The sequence below is a fragment of the Bombina bombina genome, chromosome 8 (genome assembly GCF_027579735.1).
Source record: "Bombina bombina isolate aBomBom1 chromosome 8, aBomBom1.pri, whole genome shotgun sequence".
Lineage (NCBI taxonomy): Eukaryota > Metazoa > Chordata > Amphibia > Anura > Bombinatoridae > Bombina > Bombina bombina.
The window spans coordinates 213,480,141-213,488,146 of NC_069506.1; the positions used below are offsets into that span (position 1 = coordinate 213,480,141).

The 8,006-nt window shown below is 40.8% G+C and overlaps 1 pseudogene; it reads right to left on the reverse strand.

The window, feature by feature from the left end:
* Nucleotides 1–2,085: 2,085 nt before the first annotated feature.
* Nucleotides 2,086–8,006, reverse strand: part of LOC128638115 (trichohyalin-like) — an 8,965-nt pseudogene continuing 3,044 nt past the window's right edge.

The following is an 8,006-nucleotide window of genomic DNA, read 5'->3' on the forward strand; positions in this document are numbered from 1 at the left end:
ATGTTAGGGAGGGCAGATTAGGGGTTAATACTATTTATGATAGGGTTAGTGAGGCGGATTAGGGGTTAATAACTTTATTATAGTAGCGCTCAGGTCCGGTCGGCAAATTAGGGGTTAATAAGTGTAGGCAGGTGGAGGCGACGTTGTGGGGGGCAGATTAGGGGTTAATAAATATAATATAGGGGTCGGCGGTGTTAGGGGCAGCAGATTAGGGGTACATAAGGATAACGTAGGTGGCGGCGCTTTGCGGTCGGCAGATTAGGGGTTAATAAGTGTAGGCAGGTGGAGGCGACGTTGAGGGGGGCAGATTAGGGGTTAATAAATATAATACAGGGGTCGGCGGTGTTAGGGGCAGCAGATTAGGGGTACATAAGGATAACGTAGGTGGCGGTCGGCAGATTAGGGGTTAAAAATTTTTTAATCGAGTGGCGGCGATGTGGGGGGACCTCTGTTTAGGGGTACATAGGTAGTTTATGGGTGTTAGTGTACTTTAGAGCACAGTAGTTAAGAGCTTTATAAGCTGGCGTTAGCCAGAAAGCTCTTAACTACTGACTGTTTTCCTGCGGCTGGAGTTTTGTCGTTAGATGTCTAACGCTCACTTCAGAAACGACTCTAAATACCGGAGTTAGAGAAACCCCATTGAAAAGATAGGATACGCAATTGACGTAAGGGGATCTGCGGTATGGAAAAGTTGCGGCTGGAAAGTGAGCGTTAGACCCTATTTTGAGTGACTCCAAATACCGGTGGTAGCCTAAAACCAGCGTTAGGAGCCTCTAACGCTTGTTTTCACGGCTAACGCCAAACTCTAAATCTAGGCCTAACAAAATAAGACTATATTACTGTATATTGTATTAGATAACAATGCATATGGGATTAGTAGATTTTCTGTGTTTTTTGTTATACCTTTTGTTAACAGATATCTCAAAAGAGTGCAGTCATGCTTGTATAACATCTGCTTTTTAAAGTCATGTGTTATTATTCATTTAACTGGAACTTTATTAGTTCCTTCACTGAACCCCAACATAAGTAACATATTGTAGTTGTAACCTCTTATATAAACCATTCCAGGAACATTGCATCAGTGTTATTGTTAAAAAATTGGAGAAGTGGTTTTATGAACCAGCAGAACCAGTTACCGTGATTGATGTAAATAACGAGAGCAGTCAGCAAGCAATTTGCAGAAATAAAATGTAATTTATACTGTAGTCTAAATCACTATGGGCAAGATTATGAGTGAAGTGCAAATGTTTGCATGTGAATGATAAGGGGCTTATCTCGGGTGCTTGCGCTCATCTGGTTTACCACTGGCATTATGAGTTCAAATTAAACGCGTTCGCTTGAGCGCAATCGCGATTTACGCTAGAATGATTACCGTGCATGGGGCGTATTATGGCCTAGGCCAACAAGGCCGGTGCCTAGGGAGACAGATTTTGGAGAGGCAGCACATCTGCCCTATCATCTCTCTAAAAGCCAGCACATAGTACAGTGAGCGATAAAGTGCAGGCTTTTATAGAGAGGACAAGACACGTGCGCTGATTAAGGTCGGTCCTTTAAACCGTTGCTTTATTTAGAGCCACCGGCATTTTTGGAGTGGAAGCATTCTTTGTGAGCAACTTGCCCGAGGATATGCTTACAAGGTGAGTCTGGAGGAGAAGACCTTGTGCCGATATGCTGCCTCCCCTTGTCAGCTGTGGTTCGAGAGTAGTGCTTATTGCAGGTCTTAGTAACTAACAGACTGGATGCGTCTGTGCACTGCTTAGATCAGCTTGTGATGTCTAGTCATAAACTCTCAGCGCTAATGTATGTTAGCTACTAATAACAAGCTTTCTCTGCATTCATGAACCCACAGAGTAAATAGTAAACAGACACTTAAAAAGTTTCATTACTTGAATGATGGTAATTACTGTATGTTGTTGCATGTGAAGGGCAGTGATTGTTTCAAAGTGTATTCTTTCCCTTTCTCCCTCCCTCCCTTCCTCCCTCAACTCCCTCCCTTGCTCCCTTCTTTCACTCCTTTCTTTCTCTCCCTTCTTTCCCTCCCCACTTTTCTCCTCTACCTCCCCACTTCTCTCTCTCTCTCTCTCTCTCTCTCTTTCTTTCTTTCTTTCTTTCTTTCTTTCTTTCTTTCTTTCTCTCTCTCTCTCTCTCTCTCTCTCTTTCTTTCTCTCTCTCTTTCTCTCTCTTTTTCTCTTTCTCTCTCTTTCTCTCTTTTTCTCTTTCTCTTTCTTTCTCTTTCTCTCTCTCTCTTTCTTTTTCTCTTTCTCTCTCTCTCTCTCTCTCTCTCTCTCTCTTTCTCTCTCTCTCTCTTTTTCTCTCTTTCTTCCTCTCTCTCTCTCTCTCTCTCTCTCTCTCTCTCTCTCTCTCTCTCTCTCTCTCTTTTTCTCTTTCTATCTCTCTTTTCTCTCTCTCTCTCTCTCTCTCTCTTTCTCTCTCTCTCTCTCTCTCTCTCTCTCTCTCTCTCTTTTTCTCTTTCTCTCTCTCTTTCTCTTTCTCTCTCTCTCTCTCTCTCTCTCTCTCTCTCTCTCTCTTTCTCTCTCTTTCTCTCTCTTTCTCTCTCTCTCTCTCTCTCTCTCTTTTTTCTCTCTCTCTCTTTCTCTCTATCTCTCTCTATCTCTCTCTCTTTCTCTCTTTTTCTCTCTCTCTTTCTCTCTCTCTCTCTCTCTCTCTTTTTTTTCTCTCTCTCTTTCTCTCTATCTCTCTCTATCTCTCTCTCTTTCTCTCTTTTTCTCTCTCTCTTTCTCTCTCTCTCTCTCTATCTCTCTCTCTCTCTCTCTCTCTCTGTCATGTACACTTTCCTCATAACTTCCTATACCCCTTTAATTAGGAGGTGAGATAAACTTCTTTCACTTGTATAAAAGCACCTCCCACAAGTCATTCTGTGCTTGGTAATCTTTGGTTTCCTGTGGACTCATTTTGAGCTTCTCATGAGATTGTCATTTCCTGCCTCACAGTTATTGCTACCAGTGTGTCTGAACTTCTTCCATCAGATCTCCTGTGGATACACCTACCCCTGGATACTCTCAAGGTACCTTTCACATTTGACGCCGATCCTGTGAACACCCTGTTATGTCTCTCCGGCTCAACATGTAACGTCCATCATCTGATACACTCTGCATTCTTCCTGTCCCAGCTTCGGATCGCAAGTGGTGACGTCACACGCCGAAGCCTCAAACAGACAACGCGCAGCTACACCCGCTCACAGCACCTGCTCATTCCGGACTTATAGTAAGAACTTAATGTTTACACTTGTCTCTGAATGTTAGTAGCCTAAAGAAACATCTTCCAGGCAACCTTGGATGTTAGGCTGTATATCTCTTTCTGTTATTTATATCTTTGCTTTCTGGTGTGATGTTACACGTACTTCTGTCATACTATGCTGCCTCCATATGACTATAGATTTACTCTGACATATAGCTACACCAAACAGTAAGGTTAGTGTTGTTACTTCTCCTTTGATTATATATATCATTGTTTAGCTACGTTCCCTGAAGTAACAACCCTGACACATATCAACTATTTACTATTTAAGGACTCCATCCTATTATAGACCACTTAATTCTACAGTTCTACAGTTAATTCTACAGTTGGATTCAAGACTGATCAATGAATCTCTCTCTCTTCTAGGATTTAGGAAGTAAATTGTCACAAACCAGACAATATCCTGATAATTATTACCAAGCCCCAAAAGAATTATAATGAATCCTGTAGACTTAGTAGCACATGTTCAGACCTTAACAGAAAAGGTAGAATCTATTACACAAGCTCTCAACACTCTTCAGCATGAGAACACCACTCTTAAAACCTACATAAAAGAGGTTGCTGAAAAATAAAAAAACACTACACACAACTGAACCTAATATAAGTCCCCCTAATTTATTCTCTGGAGACAGAAAAGTTTTTAGGGAATTTAGAAATGCCTGTTACTTACTCTTTACACTGAAACCTCACACTTACCCTACTGAACATGTTAAAGTTTTGACCACAATATCTTATCTCAGGGGAGAACCCTGGATCTGGGCCAACAGTTTCTTTGAAACTAATGATCCCATCCTGCAATCCTTAGACACCTTCTTCCAATCTATGTCTCAGCTATATGATGACCCTTACCAACAGTTAACTGCTGAACATTCAATGAGATCTTTGAAGCAGCATAAAAATCCAGTGGAGGATTATATAGCTGAGTTCAAGAGGTGGTCTAAGGATAGCGGATGGAACGAGTTATCTTTAAGAAATCAATTCAGATTAGGCTTGTCAGACCCACTTAAGGACGAGCTAGCAAGAGTTGATTTACCACAAACACTAGACGGATTAATTAACTTAAGCATTAGCCTAGACAGGCATTTGAGAGAACGCAGATATGAACGAGGTACTTCAGATTATACACCAAAACGAGTTAGTACACCTGGTTCTACAAAAGTATCCACTAGTCCACCCTCCAACACCACACCTGAAGCAATGGACATTGGATTCATCAGAGGTCCGCTCAACCCTCAAGAAAAGCTCCAGAGAAAAAACAACAACCTCTGTATGTATTGTGGAGCCGTACAGCACACTGTCAAGGATTGTCCCATACTAAAAGGGTAAGGTGGAAACTACTAACTATTGTTATAGTTTGCAATGTCCCCAAACAACTCATTGCCTGTTACCTCTTACTTTACAGTGGGAGAATCAACAACTACCATGCCATGCAATTATTGATTCTGGAGCCAGTACTAATTATATTGACATCAGTTTCACCACTGTAAATAAAATCCCACTCATAAAGAAAAAAACCCTGTGTTGGTGCGAGTTATTGATGGTAATCCAATATCATCAGGTCCTATTTTGTTACAAACAATTCAACTGTTAGTATCAATAGACCTAACACACACTGAATATATCACTTATGATGTGATAAACTCCCCTTTATACCCTCTTGTGCTAGGATATTCTTGGTTAAAACTGCATGATCCAGTTATTTCCTGGAACACATCTACAGTTCGTTTTACCTCTGACTATTGCACCTCCACTTGTCACTCCAGTTATCACATCCTACATACACTTGATACCGACATACCCCCTGAATATTCAGATTTCAAGGATGTCTTCTGTAGAAAAGAATCCGAGAATCTCCCACCGCATAGAAAATATGACTGCCCCATTGATTTAATACCTGGGGGTAGAAATTCCTTGTGGTCATATTTTTCCTCTTTCAAAGGTGGAACTGGAATACTTAAAAAATTACCTTGAAGAAAATCTGAGGAAAGGATTCATTAGACCCTCCACCTCCCCAGCAGGAGCTGGTATGTTCTTTGTAAAGAACAATGATGGTACCATTCGTCCCATAGTGGACTACAGGGAGCTAAATAAGTGTACCATTAAAAACCAATATCCCCTTCCGCTTATACCTGAGCTCATTGAACGCCTCAAGGGTGCTACCTGTTTTACTAAGCTGGATTTGAGAGGGGCTTATAACCTCATCCGAGTTAGACAAGGGGAGGAATGGCTCACGGCATTCTGTACTCGCTACGGACTTTACGAATATGTTGTGATGCCATTCGGCCTCTGTAACGCGCCAGCAACATTTCAATATCTAATTAACGATATTTTTAATGATTTATTAGACGTATTCGTAGTCATCTATTTAGATGATATTCTCATTTACTCACAAAATCAATCAGATCACATAAAACATGTTAGAACCGTTATTTCTAGGTTGAGACATCACTTATACGCTAAACCTGAGAAGTGTATTTTCAACTCTAACACTATCCCCCTGGGTTATGTCATCACCCCAGAAGGAATCAATATGGAAGACTCAAAAGTCTGTACAATCCTAGACTGGCCTACTCCCACCACTAAGAAACACATACAACGCTTCATGGGATTCGCTAACTTTTAAAGAAAGTTTATAAAAAAATTTGCCCATTTAGCTAAACCTCTTACCAACCTGACTAAAAGCAATGTCAAATTCTCTTGGTCTGAACACTCCCAGAAGGTATTTGATACCCTAAAGATAAAATTCACAACTGCACCTATACTGTCATATCCAGATCCTGCACTCGAATTTGTTATGGAAGTAGACGCATCTGATTATGCCATTGGAGCAGTCCTTTCACAAAGGAAATCTTTAAAACATCCCCTAAACCCGGTCGCCTATTACTCTCAAATAATGAACAAATCAGAACTTAACTATGCTATAGGCGAAAAAGAACTTTTGGCTATAAAATCATCCTTCGAACAATGGCGACACTTATTAGAAGGTACCAGTATACCGATACTGATATACACGGATCACAGGAACTTACAGTTCCTGAAAACTAACCACACACTCACCTCCAGACAAGTCCGCTGGAATCTTTACTTTAGCAGATTCAACTATTTAATCACTTACAGACCTTGTAACAAAAATTTAAAAGCTGATGCTTTGTCTAGAATCTACGAAAAACCATCTCAGTCACAAAATCCTCAAACTCTAATACCATTAGACCATATCATAGGTTTTACTGAAAATGTCATCTCACTGTTTAAAAAACATCAAGATTCCGATAAGGAGATTCCCTCTTCACGATTACAATTGGGTGACCATGGTCTTTTTTATAACGGTAACCTTCTATATGTGCCAAAAACCTTAAGATCCAACATTCTTTCTACTAATCATGATAACCCTTTAGCAGAGCATCCAGGAATCCATAAGACAACAGACTTAATTTCCAGGTACTTTTGGTGGCCTTCCATGAATACAGAGATTAAAGAGCATGTTAACTCCTGCAGTATTTGTACTGTATCAAAAACAAAGAAACAAAAGCCATATGGTGAACTGCTACCTCTACCAACTCCAAAAAGACCCTGGACAGACATAGCACTTGACTATATAGTCGAATTACCAAAGTCATCCAACTATACTACCATAATAGTTGTAGTAGACCTGTTCAGTAAAATGGCACATTTTATTCCTTCAACTAAACTGCCCACCGCCTCTGAGACCATTCAGCATCTCATACAACATGTCATAAAACATCACAGACTGCCTCTCAGTATAACATCAGATCGAGGTACCCAATTCACAAGTAAATTCTGGACTCTACTATGTAAAACCCTGAAAATACAAAAGAGATTGAGTTCCTCTTTCCATCCGCAATTAAACGGACAAACAGAGAGAACCAACCAATGGTTGGAACAATTTTTACGATGTTTCACCACTGACAAACAGGATAATTGGTCAAGTTTGTTGCCATATGCGGAATTCGCCTACAACAATTCAATACATACCACTACTAAGTATTCCCCTTTTTATATCAATTACGGTTTCCATCCTTGTTTTCATCATGAAGCTCTTCAAGACAGCCCTTGTCCGCTAGTTAACGACCTTGTCAACTCCATTGCTGAAACATTTACGTCTGTTGAGGCCAATATTAAGCAGACAAAGGAATATCACAAGTTTTATTATGATCTGAAGCGATCTCCCTATCCAACTTACGCTATTGGGGATCGAGTATGGTTATCCACCCGAAATCTACAGTTGCCTTATCCATCACGTAAACTTTCCGCATTGTTCATTGGTCCTTATACTATCAAGGCCATTGTCAACCACAATGCTGTTACTCTAGCACTACCTGATAGTTTTAGGATACATCCTATGTTCTATGTATCTCTTCTTAAACCCTTCCTTCTGATTCGTGATCCGGTGGTTCCATCTCCGGACTCCCTTGCTCCTCAAGACTCAGAATTGGAATATGAGGTTGGCTCGATTAAGGATTTCAAGAGAATCAATGGTGTTCTGCTATCTATCTGGTCCATTGGAAGGGCTACCCTACTGAGGATGATACATGAGAACCTGCTTCTAATCTGCATGACGTCTGGTCTCCCGCTTCCATCGGTCCCATCCTTCTCGACCTAAGCCTTGATCCCCAGAGTGGCTCCTTGGGGGGGAGTTCTGTCATGTACACTTTCCTCATAACTTCCTATACCCCTTTAATAAGGAGGTGTGATAAACTTCTTTCACTTGTATAAAAGCACCTCCCACA